At 32.3% G+C, this 16595-nt stretch overlaps 1 protein-coding gene across 1 annotated transcript in view; it reads right to left on the bottom strand.

Annotated features, from left to right (window-relative positions):
* Nucleotides 1-12329, bottom strand: part of pigs (GAS2-like protein pickled eggs) — a 100471-nt gene extending 88142 nt beyond the window's left edge. Inside the window, exon 1 of the mRNA XM_076127318.1 lies at nt 12145-12329. The gene's annotated coding sequence lies outside the window, so the exon portion shown is untranslated. The remainder of the gene's footprint in view (nt 1-12144) is intronic.
* Between the last annotated feature and the right edge of the window lie 4266 nt (nt 12330-16595).

The following is a 16595-nucleotide window of genomic DNA, read 5'->3' as shown; positions in this document are numbered from 1 at the left end:
TTATAGCATTAGCTAGGAAGTTTAAAATGAAAATAAAGTATACATTTTTAGATTATTAAATTTTGTGATTGCGAAAGTAAATAATCGATGTCTCTATAAGTATCTGTTTAATAAAGTTTTGTCTCATTTAATATAAAGTAAGTAGATTATACAATATTATTACGAATACACGCAAACACAAATAAAGTTAAGTATTTTTTTTTAGCTTTGCTACTAAGCACGATCCTTATGATATTTTAGCAGTCTTTTAACTTCAAATTATCAAAATAGACTAAACAAACCTTACAGACAGTAACAGATAACTCGCTTTTGTACGGTATTCCCACAAAAATTTTACAATGCCTGTATAAACTTTGTAACTCTAATGACATTACAAAATATTCTAAGTGCCTAGGTCACGGCGAAATCTAGGTCGAATACGTTTGAACCGAATTGTCCGCATAACTTGTGCTCTTATCTCGGAAACTGGTAGGCTTATTTTGGTGAGAATTTTAAGAACTCGGATTATTGTTTCCGAGATTTTAATCTTTTGTGATAAAAGATTGATTTTTAGGTCGTTTGTTAGTTGTTTAGGAATTTAGTTTGGTGGAAGTGTGTAGGTGTGGTGTGTCATACTATGAGTGTACTAGTGGCGCTTGGTGTTCGATTCCCGGCTGGTAAATATATTTTTAGATTATTTTCTCGGTAGCTATATTTTTGTTTTGAATCTTTCGAGTTAGTCATTTTAAATGTATTTATATATGTAGACTTACTGATTCATTAAATTTAATATGATTTTGACTTGACATACTGACTACTAAAATTATACGTCGGTTTATTTTAATTTTCTATAATATTTTTTTAACATGACTACGCACGTCGTCCATATTAGACAGAAAACCAAAATTGTTTATCATGAGGACCTCTAAAAACAGATTGTTTTTTTTTTTAGTACAAGCTTAAATTAAGCTTTTGGGGTCACTGCCATAGTCCCACGGCCGCCATCTTGGAAAAAGGAGTCTTCTGATAAACGCAATACAAAGCCTAAGACTTAAAAAAAAATCTATGAACTAATACAGAAACAGTCAAATTACCATAAAATTCTTGAACACATACATCTTCAAGCAGCTACCGTGAAATAGTCACAGTCATAAGAGTCATAACACCGCACTAAGTACCCCAGTACCGTCAGCAACACAATGGTATAAATCTGACGTTACACAAGCGCACGCTTCGGTGACTTCCGTTGTCGTTGTACTGGTAGCAGAACAAGGAGGTTTTTGTTTAAGTAATTACGAGGTAAAGATGTTTGAAGTATGGATTTAATTGGAGATTATTTTTGGTTTGTTTTATTTTAATTTTGATATGTAAGACTCGTGAGAGATGGTTATTTACTTTACTAGTTATGTTTATTACATATTATTATATTCTTTGGTCACTGCCTACACTTATAGGAACAAGACGTAATTTTATGTATGTACTATTTATTATTTATTAAGGCGCTTTAGGTGCTCACAAAATTGAAATTTCACAAAATTAAAAAAGATGAATTTATTTAAAAAAAAATATATTGCATTCTAATGTGATACAATTTATTTTATTATACGTGTACTTAAATTTTTTGCTTGATTATTAATGTACTGCTTAAAACTATGAACGAAATGCTGCCCTATTTCTTATTCCTTACGAATTAGGTAAAATCTAGATGAGTAATAGCTTCAATAATATTTGTTATTAGTATAATAGAACGGCGTATCTGTTTACACAACAAAACAATGTGTAATTAAAAAGCCTAATGTTAGTAAACGTCGGCGGTAGGGTCAGCAACGACAACACAATGGCACGAGTTGCGCAAGCGCACGCTCCGGTGACTTCCGTTGTCGCCAGTGTACTGACTGCAGAAAAAACGAATATTTTAAAAAAAAACGTTTAGAGCTTATTTATATGATAAACTAGTGAATGAATTTAAATTTAATAATGTCATGTTAAGGTAACATATACAATTATTGTTAATATATAATTTAAAAAAGATACATTAGTTAACATACAAATACATGAAAAACATACTGAAAAAAAAAATTATTGATTTTAGAGTTTTTTTTATTATTTTATTGTTTCACTGCTTTGTTTATGGATAGATGTATCTAGTTAAAGTTTAGTATCTACTGCATAAAAAAAAACTTAAGTTCGTTATAAGAGTATTTTCATACGTTTGTCTGTCCTCAGTACAGATAGTAGGCTAATCTGTTTACAGCGCATCACCGTCGGCTGCGCGGGCGCATTTATTTTGAGTCGCCCATTACACACCGCGGTGTATGACTTATGAACGAGCTACCTCATAAAGGGTAGGTAGAGACGAAGCATTCAGTTAACTAGGAAAACACGTATAAAGTAAGGGTTTTAGTTATTGTTTTGGCGTTTAAAACTATGAATAAAAATGGTCTTTTGCTAAAAATGTATTGGTATGCTATCTAGAAGAATATAATATATTATCATATATGAATAATGGACGTTGGCTATTGGTGCAAGTAGCAATTATGATTTACAGGCTAGTTCTGAAATTCAGGGGATTGGATTCTGAAAAGGAAATGTTCGTACAGCATCAAGTTCTTAGGTTCTTGTTTTAGTAGCATAGGCTTAATTTCTAAAATACTTCTGTTACTACACAATAAATTACCTCGTTATGACACTATAACCCTAAATAAATCGTATGAATACCATTACAATACCACCTACATGTGGTAAAATTAATATTGGTCATAGATATTATCACAAACTTCTAACACTTCCTTATTTAATTTGACACCCTTTAGGGCAATCGTGAATATGACAACCTCCACGGAAATATACACACACACACACACACACAAACACATTTGAATACACGGTCGGGAAAAAATATATATTCATAGACACATTTTAATCGTAATTTTTGTATAAACATATTAATTTAATTATTACGCTGGGTAGTTAATATACAGGTAGCAATATTTGTATTTTCAATCATTCAAATGCGACAATACGTACACAGGCCGGTAGTAATTTTTCATTTTTCGTTGATAATAATGGAACAGTTTATACATTCATATATTATACATATATTTGCTTTTGACTATACCTATACAATACACATATCGATCTAGCACATAATGTCTGAGAATTTTGTGTGCGTGTGTGTGTGTGTGTATGTTTGTGTGTGTGTGTGTGTGTGTGTGTGCGACCTTCAGGCGTAATTGATAAATCGATAGTGACATTACGATAAATCGTTTATACGCGAATGTTACATTTCGTGGGAACATCTCCGAGTGATTTGTGAAGTTTCTGTAGTTCTTTGATGAGGCCACTGAGTCTAAAATTGTCTTGCAAGGTCTTTGGCATTTTTTGTGTAGGTACCTTATAAAGATTAATTAAAGAGTAAAACTATGTTTTTCCTAATAACGCAAAAAATATAAATTAGAAAAGTGAATAATATTTTTATTTATGAAAAACAAATTACCGACTTCAAAAAAGAAGGAGGCTTTCAATTCATCGCGATTCCCGATTACTCTAAAACTCGTGAACGGATTTGGAAGATATTTTATTTCATCTTAAATTATTTTTAAGTTTGCCATAGGTTTAAAAAGAGTGATATTTTTAAGAGGTGCATGTTTCCAGATAATTTTCTTTTATAATAAATACAATATTAAGGAATGTGTATTTTACATAACTAACAATACAATTTTTTATAGTTTTGATGCTGATTAGTTTCACATATTTGCTTTATCTCCGGCCACGGTAGAGAATATCAGGTATTTCATTGTTTGAGCTATTTTTATGTAAATGTTCGGTTCACATGATGATAGCGATCGATTGTTCGTTGGCTAGACTTATTTATGTGTTTTATATTGTATTACTTTGATTTGTCATAGGGAGATGGATAATTTTGTTATTAAACATCATGACAGCCCCATGCTCAGCAGCGGGACAGAAAAATTTAGCAGATACATAAAAAATACAACGAAAAGGGACATTTCTAACTTTGTAACTCAGATTTTTTTATATAGCTATGAAACTGCCTCCAGGATATTACTTTACATCCACGTCGTATTTCAACATTTGAACTTTTATTTAAGAAAAAGAAAAGGACATTTAACTGAAAACCGTAATAAACTGTTAATAATCAAACAATTTTATAAAATTCCAAATGAATAATTGAATTAGCGACCTAGTTTTTTCAGGTTAAGTAAAATTTACGACAATTTGAGCACATGAATGAAACAAATCTCTTATAAATCTAGAAATTATCATACAAATAACCGATTAAATAATTTAAGCCAAAAGCTAAAATATATCTCTATATATAATAACGGTTTGTACCACAAATAGGTACGGCTGGTAGGTAGGTAGGATTGTATACCAAACAGGAAATAGTTTGAACGAAATAATAATGATTGTGGTGATAATATCTGATATTACTATTGATAAAAGTGTATGTTTATCTATGGAATTTTGTTACAAAGTTCTATTTAGTCTATGGAAGTTCTCCCCTACCTAATTCATTCCTCAAATTATTTAGTTGAATATTGATTTACATGATAGCCGAGCGGTATAAGTTGACACCTCCCACTCAAGTGGTCGCAGGTTCGAACCCGAGGCAACACACAAATGACTTTTCGAAGTTAGGTGTGTATTAGAAATAATTATCACATGCTCCAACGGTGAAGGAAAACATCGTGAGGAAACCTTGCATGCCTAAAATTTGTTTAATACATTTATTGAGGGCATGCAAAGTCCCCAATCCGCACTTGGCCAGCGTGGTGGACTCGAGGCCTAACTCTCATTACGGGAGGAGACCCTTGCCCAGCAGTGGGACAGTAATGGGTTCAAATGTTGTGTTTTAATATTAGAATTTGAAATTGATTTTAAAACAATTATTTGATGATATAGGTACTTAGCTAAAACAAAAAAATCGTGAACTATAGATAAATTTGCCTGTTTTCTGTAAACCAGCTTAGACCATACTTAAGTCATTATAGTCAATGTGCTTCCACACATAACTGCAACATTCTTCAATAATGGCACATGACCCTACCTATGATGACGTCATGTACCTAAGTGACTTAAATTGCCTCAAAAGCCTTGACCTTATCGGAATTCTAGAAAATAGCTTAAACCTATAATTTTACTAAAATTCTCATACTACCACTCACGATTTAAGAATTTTAAAGATTTAATTGATAAACTCGTTAAAATAAATAAACTGAATTGATTTGATGTGTTATGAATTGATTTGAATTTCAGAAGCGTTTTGATTTGATAAAGGTAAATTTTTTAATAATAAATGTTGATTTACGGGCTATTTTTATTTTATAACACTTTTAGTTAGCTATAAATAAAACTATAAAATGTGGCATCGATTTTCAAGTTTCGTATTTATTTTTAGGTGTAAAACTAATAAATTACTATCGTATAATATTGTTAAATACCTACTTGTATAATATTTATACTGGAAATAACTATGTATTTTATTTTATACTAGCTGACCCACGCAACTTCGCTTGCGTCACATAAGAGAGAATGGGTCAAGATTTTCCCCGTTTTTGTAACATTTTTTACTGGTACTCTGCTCCTATTGGTCGTAGCGTGATAATATATAGCCTAAAGCCTTCCTCGATAAATGGACTATCTAACACTGAAAGAATTTTTCAAATCGGACCAGTAGTTCCGGAGATTAGCGCGTTCAAACAAACAATCAAACAAACAAACTCTTCAGCTTTATAATATTAGTATAGAAGTATAGATTTGTGTAATGTCAAGTCAGAATCAAAATAACTTCGACGGTTTAGTCAATGGGATGGATTTGTAATTATCCCTGCACCTCAAGGTTTGATTTCTTCAGTGACAAATAATTATAGTCCGAAAGGTATACCTTATTATTGTTTGTAAAGATCTTCACTATAAAAAATGTATTAAGAGTTATTTCCCAAAAGTGTACTGAATTTCAAAAACAATAAAAACGTCTTTTATATAATAGATTACGGGAATTAACGCGAACACGCATTTTACCTTAAAATACACGTATTTTATTATACATTAAACATGCAACGCGAGAGTTTAAAAGTTATGAATAAAAACGTCTTTGTTTCATACATTTCCTAGTTCTAAAAACAATGCCTAAACAAGCCTCAACACACTGCCTAGACCTTAGAAACACAATACTTCTGTCTTCTAATAAAACAAAAAGTGTGTTTACCTCAATTATAATTGGCTTGTCTAATTGAAGCCGTAACCGCGGGCGATCAAGCGAAACTAAAAACAAAATACTAATTAAGATTTACAAAGAAATCGGTAATACTGCTAAAGTTCTTATGAACTAAGTTCACGCTTGTTTCTCCTTGAAGGATAGAGCTGAATCGTATAACTTAATCTTGACTACATTTGGCAAGTTTTAATTTAACTATAACTTTTGCAGGGCAAGGAATATGCGCAAAATCGACGTAAGAATCAATATTACACGGTCACATTTTAATCAAACCAGTCAATCTTTGTACCTATGCAAACAAGAATTGTTGCTATCACTTATTTTTCATCACCTGTACGTCAGTCTCAGCGCTTTTACGCTAGCATAATATAAATTCAAATGATAGATTATTGCGTATATTAAACACTCAAGCAAAAAAATACTGTCAAATTTCGCCCTAAAATGTATACTAAAATAATATCTCCCGCTTAGCCACAAGAAAGTAAGGTAAAACGAACTAAATATGTCTCGCGGCGGAGTCCGTCGCCTCCCGAAATAACCTCACTCTTGCTCCATTTGGAATGCCTCGTCTCACGTATTTACAGATCATTCTGATACTTGAACTTGTTATACTTAACACCTTTATTTATATAAAGAATTATGTAGAAGAACAAGCTAGTATTTTTTTGGTTTATTGCATTTAATTATGTAGCGATGTTCCCGAGTATGACTTTTAGACTCGGTTTGAAAATATTGGTAAACTTGCGGTTCCTTGTTGGGTAGTAAGTTTTGAGTTTAAAACTTTGGCTAAATAGTTGTTCCTATTAAATATCAAAATTTCGATTTAATTTTAGGTAATGTAAACTTCAACCAATTCCTTATCCCTCTGCATTCTTTAAGTCAATACCCGCACTGGGAATAAATCGCGTCTCCTGTATGTTAATATAATATAATACAATGTGAAACTATAAGTTCAAAACTTATCATCAGCCTAATCTTTCCACCAAGAATATTGGAGTCGGCTCCTAGTCACAACGGATTCCAGTATTTATCATTGAACGACTGCCTATCGAATCACTAAAATACATTTACCTGGGTACATGATAAGACACGGTAAAACTTTAAAACTCATACACAATATACAACATATTTAATCGCTAGACTATGTATGAGAAAAAAAATCTAAGCAATTAATTTTTAGATCTATATCAATTATCGATCTCCACTAATGAATGGAAGTCTTACATAAACTACAAACTATTAAAATGTAAGAATATCCACGTAATATGTTCGGCGGAATTCTCACGATACAAACACTAATCGTATTCGTTCATCTGATCACTTTTATGAGTTTACAAACGGACATGTCATAGCGTGGCGCCGGTTCCTGCCCAATTTGTAAATATAAAATGACTTCTTTTAAAAGATACGAGGTAAATATAAAATGACTTCTTTTAATATATAGTACTTGTATAACCGTACTAAATTCAATAAAAAATACACACTATCGCGCTGACCATTCTGCGCCAATTACTGGTTAAAGAATTTCCGATGTTGTTAAACTGATTTTTAGTCGTTCTATAGTGGTCAACTTGTTGGTTAATTTGAAAGAGTTTTGCTACTTATCGGCAACAATTCTTTACTCCCAGGCGCTATTGCTGAATTAGAAATATATACATATAATGAAGAATAATTTCCAGGCAAATAATATTCAATAAACCGTTTTATTCAACCTATATTTCATTGATTAAATAAAGAGTTTCAGTCAACTTGATAATCATAACCGGAACTTTTACAATTTGAACTTTTACACTATAAAAAATATCACAATTTTTTTGCAAGTTCCCTAAATTCTAATAACACTTTCAGAGCAATCATACAAATAGCAAACTATCCTTTTGAAATCCATTCTACACCACATCGGCATCAAACCTGCTATAATTGTACACGTTTTTAAATTTCACGCTCGATAGTCCATGTAATAAGAACACATGTGTTACAAACATACAAACATGAGACATAGAATAAACAGCATAGAATCTAGATCATTCTTCCCGGGAGAGTAATGACTAAGGCCTATCGTGACCTATTTACAACACATGATATTTATAAGTAAAACAATTAACTATCTGAGTTAATTACAGTTGATATTTTCAGTCTTAATTGCGTTAAATATTATATGATCATGAGTCATGTAAATTAGTTGACGACAAAAAACTAATAAATGTTTTTTGGTTAAAAAAATAAATATCACACGAGAACGGCTGCTCTGAATTGAGTAAAATTTGCAATGTAAGAAATTACATTAGGCTTTACTGACTTCAAAATACAGCCGAGGTTTTTAATTAATAGGGCAGACAAAAACGCAGGCGTAATCTATACTAATATTATAAAGCTGTAGAGTTTGTTTGTTTGTTTGAACGCGCTAATCTCAGGAACTACTGGTCCGATTTGAAAAATTCTTTTAGTGTTAGATAGTCTATTTATCGAGGAAGGCTATAGGCTATATTTCATCACGCTACGACTAATAGGACCGGAGTAGCAACGAAAAATATTACAAAAACGGGGAAAATTTTGACCCATTCTCTCTTATGTGACGCAAGCGAAGTTGCGCGGGTCAGCTAGTCTAGTAAATTATAATTAAAATGCTTCTAACGATAAAAAGTTATTTACATTGACAATCTTAATTATAATATTAGAGTCAAAAACTTGTACAAAAAACCTGCCATTTTGTGCTATCTACAGTCAATTCAGATAAAACTAATAATTCAATTTATTTTCGCCGTTCCAAGACGTTATTTTACTACCAGTACGGTTAGCAAAATAAGTTGAAACGCAAAAAGTTTTTCATTTAAAGATATTTTACTCGCTTCTGCCCGCGACTGCGTCCGCGTGAAAAGATTGATGGTGGTAAAAAAAACCTTTGTGAAAATATAGGTTATGTTATAAACTATCTATGGTTAAATTTTTATTGGTATCCGTTTTGCAGTTTTTTCGTGAAAGAGTAACAAACAATCATACGTTTATCCCAACAAACTTTCGCGTTTATAATTTTATTAGGATTGATTTATTTGTTTTCCGTCGGCTAGTAATTTGAAACACAATTATATATTTAGGTATTGTTTTGAAATAATAAACAAGGAAAATTCATTATAAAATCATCTAGTTTTAGTCATTTCATATGCAATTGCAAACAAGTTATTTATTCACGTAAAATGGCCACTGCACTAAGAACTGATATATTAATAGTACTACGTCCATATGTAATAAATGAATTATATTATATACATGACAGTTCTTTGTGTAGCAGTATTATTAAACTAGCCGACCGACGCAACTTCGCTTGCGTCACATAAAGAGAATTAAAATTTTCCCGGTTTTTGTATCATTTTTTACTGGTGCTCTGCTCCTATTGGTCGTTGCGTGATGATATATAGCCTATAGCCTTCCTCGATAAATGGGCTATCTAACACTGAAAGAATTTTTCAAATCGGACCAGTAGTTCCTGAGATTAGCGCGTTCAAACAAACAAACAAACAAACAAACTCTTCAGCTTTATAATATTAAGTATAGATTAATCTGTATGTATAAAACTGTTCCGTGATTGGCTGCGACAGACATCGTAAACCGCTGAACATTGGAACTCGGAAGATACGTTTCTTAGTATCTGTGTTTTAAATGTGTATTTTCTGTATTATAATAGTGTAATGAAACTGAAGTATTTAAAAGTATATGTTATACAGATTTTGATTATACAATCAAATTCATAATTATTATATGCACCCTAGCATATAATAATTATGAATTTGATTGTAATATATTTTTATCATATAAATTTACAAGCTAACGTTATGAAAGACTAAAGCAAAATAAGGAACATTATTATACTCAAATGAAACTGCCCTGTTCTTTTTGTGTATCTAAAAGAAGGATTTTAACGTAAATATAAGCAAGAAGTCATAAGTATTTATTAGTATTGAAAAAAGGATTTAACATGAGCAATAAATAATAATCATTTATAAAATAAAGCAAATAATGTATTAAAATATTTGCATATCAATTCAAATTCTTATTTCTGTTATAATTTTAAAACACATATTGGGTTATAGGTACTTCTATATTGAATGCACTATCTTAACAAGCAAGAAACTCTCGTCTTATAAACATCTAACCAACCCAATTTACGATCTTATTTACGATTGACATTTATAAAAAAAGTCTGCCCCTATATTGACACAAACAATAGCCCTTTTTTCATGCATTTCTGGTTCAAAATAGACCACCCACAGGCTACCAGCTTCCCATGAGTATCAAAGAGATGATACGAGATACATCTATGGTGGTTAGGCACCATTCGACCATACAAATTGACATGTACCAAACATCTGTGGACCATATTATGGTCATGTAACTCAGTACGATCGTGAACTGCATTTAAGGTCTCACACCATATTTAAGTTAACAATTATGGTATGAATATAATTGACGTGTGGTAGACATTTTTATTTCCGTTTGTTTAATTTTTTTATTGTTTTTTAGTCTTTTGTTTTTAAGAATTATCCTTTGGTGACACTTAACGAATACGATGGCATAACATTAAAAAACATTTTTTATTGTGTTTGTTTTTTGATCATAACTTAAAAAATACTGGTCAGATTATTATAAAATTGATATTGTGTAAAAGCTTATAAAATTACCTATAAGCTGCTATATTTCATATAAAAATTAAATAACAAAAAATGAAGATATTATAAGTTTTCAAACGGGCAAAAATCGCGTATAGATTATTATTATATCATAAAAAGTAGCTTGATTCAATTGACATTTTAAATAGTAAGAATCAACTGTCAGTAACGGATTATAATGCTGTTTGTACTGACAACCTGTCTCTATCGTATTGTCAACTATATACACTTTTTTATACGAATCTGTGTCTTCCGCGTTGCTTTGTATTTTTATTCCCATAAGCTTTTTCTATGTGGGCTTCGTACTGTTTTCTTTATTGGAATCAAATACTGAAAACTAACTGCATTCTTGTTTTTTTACCCTAAATTATCACAAATAGATCGAAATTTCATAGAATTTAGCCATGAAAGGCCTACTGATAAATCACTTATTGTATTATACAGATGAAGTGTAAATTAACTATTCACTTAAGTGTAAAAAGCATTTATGGTAGGTATATACCTAAATGCTTTTTTTCCTGGGTTGGAGTGTAGCAAAGAGAGCAAAGAGAGTCCAAAAATTTCATAGATTATCTTTCTTTTCTTTTATCGTATAGGTATAGTGGCTTAGAATAATATTTTTGTGCATCGTGATTTTTTAATGCGATTCACCGTTTACAGACAAAATGGTTTTGAAGCTCTTTCATTACTATTCGAATATTTTCTTGTAAGTAGGTATTGTAACTAATGACTAATGAGATATTACAAGTACGTTTGTTTTAATATCTAAGTTACGTGTTATTTCCTTCAGATAAGCGAGTACTACAATAAACCTGTCCAATTGTATATAAGTAGATTATCGGTTTAAAGATACAATCATGACGTCATCGATAAAAATATGACAAACGTCTTCAATGTGTGGTGCATCGACGCATCGAACCGGACCTGAGATACTGTTTTATTGTTTTAATCTTTATTATGCAGCAATGCATAGCAAAAAACTGTTTTAGAACATTGCATCATTTTAACTAATACTCATAACTTGCAAATGAAATAAAAGCACACAGCTTTATTACGCCGAACAATCTATAACAACCATAAAAAGCTAATAAAATCACTTTTTTACATAACTAAAAATTGATATTCAATCGAAAAAAAATCAATTAATCCGTTTTTTTGCTAACGCTCCGTGCGATACGGATATGCTGTTCCTTTAATAAAATAATTGTATAATTACAGGATCCTAAAAAAGCCGTTACAACTAATTCTAAAAAAACGCACCTTAAAGAAAAAAAATTCTCGCCTCTCCAACTGGTCACACCACTATTTTTTTAAAACAAAATCCTTTTTTTCGCCAAAAAACAACACTACACAGGTTTTTATCGAAATGATCGCGAGCTGCGCTTTTCTATCGACCGTTTCGATAGTCGCGAGCGACTGCGTGCGTGCTCCACGACGGCGGCGGGTTGACTGACGGACAGCCGCGCGGGAGTTGCGCTCGCGCATGTACCGACAACAAAACAACCTTGAATGCATTTCGAGATTTATCTTAAATTGTTCCTTTTTGGAATTTCGCAATTCAGTATTTAGATGATGATGTTTCTTGTTACGAATATGGTGCGTACTTCATGCTAATATGAAGCGGAAAGATTTATTTGTCTGTTAGAGGTTAACTCCAAAACGGCTTGGCCTATTGAAGTGGAATATTAGCGTTCTTATCTTGTTAGTTTTTTTTAGAGTGCCGCGGGAACGGAAGCTGGGAATGGTTTGGATATCATTAATATATTTAATTAATGAATGAATGTCTCATTAGCAACTATTAGCACATGTGGCCCGTTGTAATTGAGTGCTTGTCACACGTACCATCAATTTATTAGATTTTTGCTTTTTTATGTGTCTTTAAATATATAGTTATTTATTACCGGAGACTCTTAACACTTAAACTGGGACACAATACCGTTTATTAGGAAACTCTCAATGCAGGAGCTGATTTATTTTATATTTTAATTTTAGGCGAACGAACCTACTACCTACCACAAAACTTTGATTAAATTAAATTGATTCCTTTCCAAATAGTAATGTGTATTGTATATTAACGGACATATTTTTCAAAATTTTGAAATAATATCAAAACTTTTATAACAACACTAGCTGACACGCGCAACTTCGCTTGCGTCACTGAAGAGAATGGGTCAAAATTTTCTCCGTTTTCGTAACATTTTTCGTTGCTACTCCGCTCCTAATGACCGTAGCGTGATGTTATATAGCCTATAGCCTTCCTCGATAAATAGGCTATCTAACACTGAAAGAATTTTTCAAATCGGACCAGTAGTTCCTGAGATTAGCGCGTTCAAACAAACAAACAAACAAGTATAGATTTTATTCTAATTTTTTGTACGAAACTTAAGTCACTTGCAACGTGAAATACAAAATTCTACTTTAAAATGCAGCATACACTTGACACTCGTATCATGACATCTCCCCCTAACACAAGAGATAAGAGGTCATTACCCCCTGATACACATCGCTGACAGATTTCAATCTGGTGCATTCAACTGCTCTTAATTATGTTGAAATTTGTCCTGTCTGGAGTTTGATACACGAAAACAAATGTATAATTGATTTACCCCCGGTTTCTGAGGTACATTAAGCGGTAGTTTATCTATTCAATAGCGTTTTTTTATTTGAGTATAAACGCTATTGAATAGATAAACTACCAGGGGTTAATGAGTACTTAATTTGATGCGTTTTTCCGATAGTTTCTTAAGGAATTCTTCTTTTTTAGGGAAATCGAACTAGACATTCAACCAAAGACCAAGACTTCTGGCCATGAATGTACCAAATTTCAGTTCTAAAAAAATTACCAATAAATTGTTTGCATTAATGATTTTATTGACTTTTAAAATACTCAATAAGAACTAAAGAATGTAATATAAAATCTTAAAAACAAATCACCTGTCTAAATACTTAACCTCCCAATTCATTGATTTACAAATGATAATTAGATTTCTGACTGGGATTATTTTTCTTATTGCACAAAAAGAAAAACCAGAAGCTAATGAAATTTATGCATTTGTTCTTTCTAACTTAGTAACTGCACTTGACAATTCTACCTGTCATAGTAATGTTAAACTCATACAATTTCTACAGTGTAGTCAGTCACAGTGCGATTTCCTTTCCCATCGGTTTTCCACTGCAATATGTAAACAATAACGACTTTCCATCACACGACGCCAGGTGGCATTGCTAGCGATAAATATCTACTACAATAGGTCGTGCTAGTGCCCATTATTGTCCCACGGATGGGCAAGGGTTTTCTACCGGAGAAAGAGATATTATTAGGTCTTAAGTCCACTAAGTTGGCTTTAGGTGACTTCACTATGAAAAGTCAGTCAAGGATTGGTGAGAAATGTGAAGCGCAGATCGCAACCGGCAGTAGCTATACAGTCAGTGCGTTAAGCAAACTTTGATTTTATATTGTGTTTTTGCGCGGCTAGCTGTTGATTTGTTATTTGAATAAGAAGCGTTTAAACCAACAATACCTATGTAGTTTAAACAACAAGGTTAACTAATTAATAAAGTATGTTTGTTTGTTTCCACCAAAAACGCTTTCAATGAGACAATACCTCAACGGATCATCGTAACCAACGATTACATGAAGCTAACAAGCTTTTACCATTGTAACTATTAGAAAACATAACTAATGTGAGAAAACAACGAACAAAATACTATGTTTTATGACCATATGCATGTAATAAGTGAAAATTGTGTTCACGGGGTAAAAGTAATTGGTAATAATGGTGTAATAATCTATGGTTAGGCTGACTCTTTATCGATAATATTGAAATATTTATTACCAGATTGATTACAAGCTTGTTTGTTATTTTGTAAAAATAACATAAATGATGAATGTAAAGATTTCGTTTTTCTTACTGGCTATGTCCTTAATGTTTCATTTTGTGTTTTTAGTGTACAAAAGCTTGTCCTTTGTGTGTTAAACACGATTCATTGGAATAAGGTTAAAAGTCCGAGGAATATAAAAATATCCCGGGATTCTGTAAAAGTATTCCGTGTCTAATTAAAACTGCTATACAATGTGCTGTGACTGTAATACCTATTTCCTTATAATTAACACAAAAATCGTTAGACTTTACGAGAAAATAACATATGGTAGAACCTATCACTTCTTTCCTTCATAGAATGGTTTTGCTCCAGAAATCGAGGCGTTATCCGACATTGCAAGTAGTAGTAAGTTATAGTTTAGTGGAATTTGACCTACGTTTTATACACTACATTATTCACGTATTCTTTCAGTCACCAACTAACTAAATAGACACTCATTCAAGTTTACACAAAACTAAGCTTACAATTTATATAATTATAGCTACAACAGTCACTATTTAACCGCAACAAACCGCGAGCACATATACCCATATAAGGGTATTCTGCTATGAAAATATCATTGAATGTCGCACAGATAATTTTCCGCATTACTATCTTATATTTCAACATCTTGTTCCTAGTGTATATGGTTAACATAATTGCCCTTGCGACAGATAAAAATATGCGTTTCTTCCGACTATTGCAAATTTATGAGACTTCGGTTGCTAGGAGTGATTAAAAAGAATAACTCTCTTATTTGTCTCTGGTCTCTGCAAACCCCTAAGGGACGATGGCGTGATTTGTGTACGCATGTATTAAAATAACATCCAGATATAATGAAAAGATGTGAGTGCCCATAGCCAGTTGCGCTCACCGGTCTGATAACGATCTGTGGGTGAAGCAACCGTTGGCGCGGTCATTATATAGATGGGTGACCGCATAGTAGTATTTGAGCTGGGCGTCTCCGTACTTCGGAGGACACGTAAAATTTCGGTCCCGCTATAACAGCCGTTAAGCCATGCCAAAGGCCTTTCAGGCGGCTTGAACAACTTTGAAACTAGGTTGACCACTAACCATACCATAAGAAGAAGAAGAAGAAGAATAAAAAGATGACCTGTTTTTTTACCGCTGGTTGTCCCACTATAGGACAGAGGTCTACTTCCAAATTGAGGCCTTGAGTCCACCATGCTGGCCAAGTGTGGGCTGGAGACTTTACGAGTAGATGCCCTCAATAAATATTTTAACTTTTAGGCAAGCAAGGATTCATCACGATGTTTTCTGACACCGTTGTTGGAGCAAGTGATAATTATTTCTAAATTCTACTATTAATTCTGTATCAGTGAGTTTTTAACAAAGTCATTCATATTAATTTTACCGTATTACTAATTAAATTTATAGGAAAGTGACAATGTGTGACCTTGCTCCACATCACGTAAAATATTCTATTTGTCAACATATAAGACATTGTAAGATTTCCCCTAACTGTGAAGGTTACAAGATCACCTGACTCATCAAGGATTCTTCAGAAATTACCGCAATAACAGGATAAATTTAGAGCATTACTAAACAGTTATATACTTAACGGTCTACAAATAGTTATTGGAGTCTGGTTATACTTTGTGCCTGTTGTTAATATAAATAATGATATAATATGTTCGTAAAAGTCCCCTTGACGCAAGAGAGATTGTATATTTGAAATACGTTTTTCTGAAATTGGTCCACGCGTTACCGAATAATTGGGAAACTAAAATAAAAATAAGATTTCGCGTCGAATTAAAAACCTTTATTTTTTTGAGTCGGTGGGAAGAAAGAAAGTAGTAGTAGTAAAGCTTCAGTCGCTACTGCAATCC

This window comes from Anticarsia gemmatalis, chromosome 20, assembly GCF_050436995.1.
Source record: "Anticarsia gemmatalis isolate Benzon Research Colony breed Stoneville strain chromosome 20, ilAntGemm2 primary, whole genome shotgun sequence".
Taxonomy (NCBI): domain Eukaryota; kingdom Metazoa; phylum Arthropoda; class Insecta; order Lepidoptera; family Erebidae; genus Anticarsia; species Anticarsia gemmatalis.
This window is presented reverse-complemented; position numbering and strand designations above follow the sequence as displayed.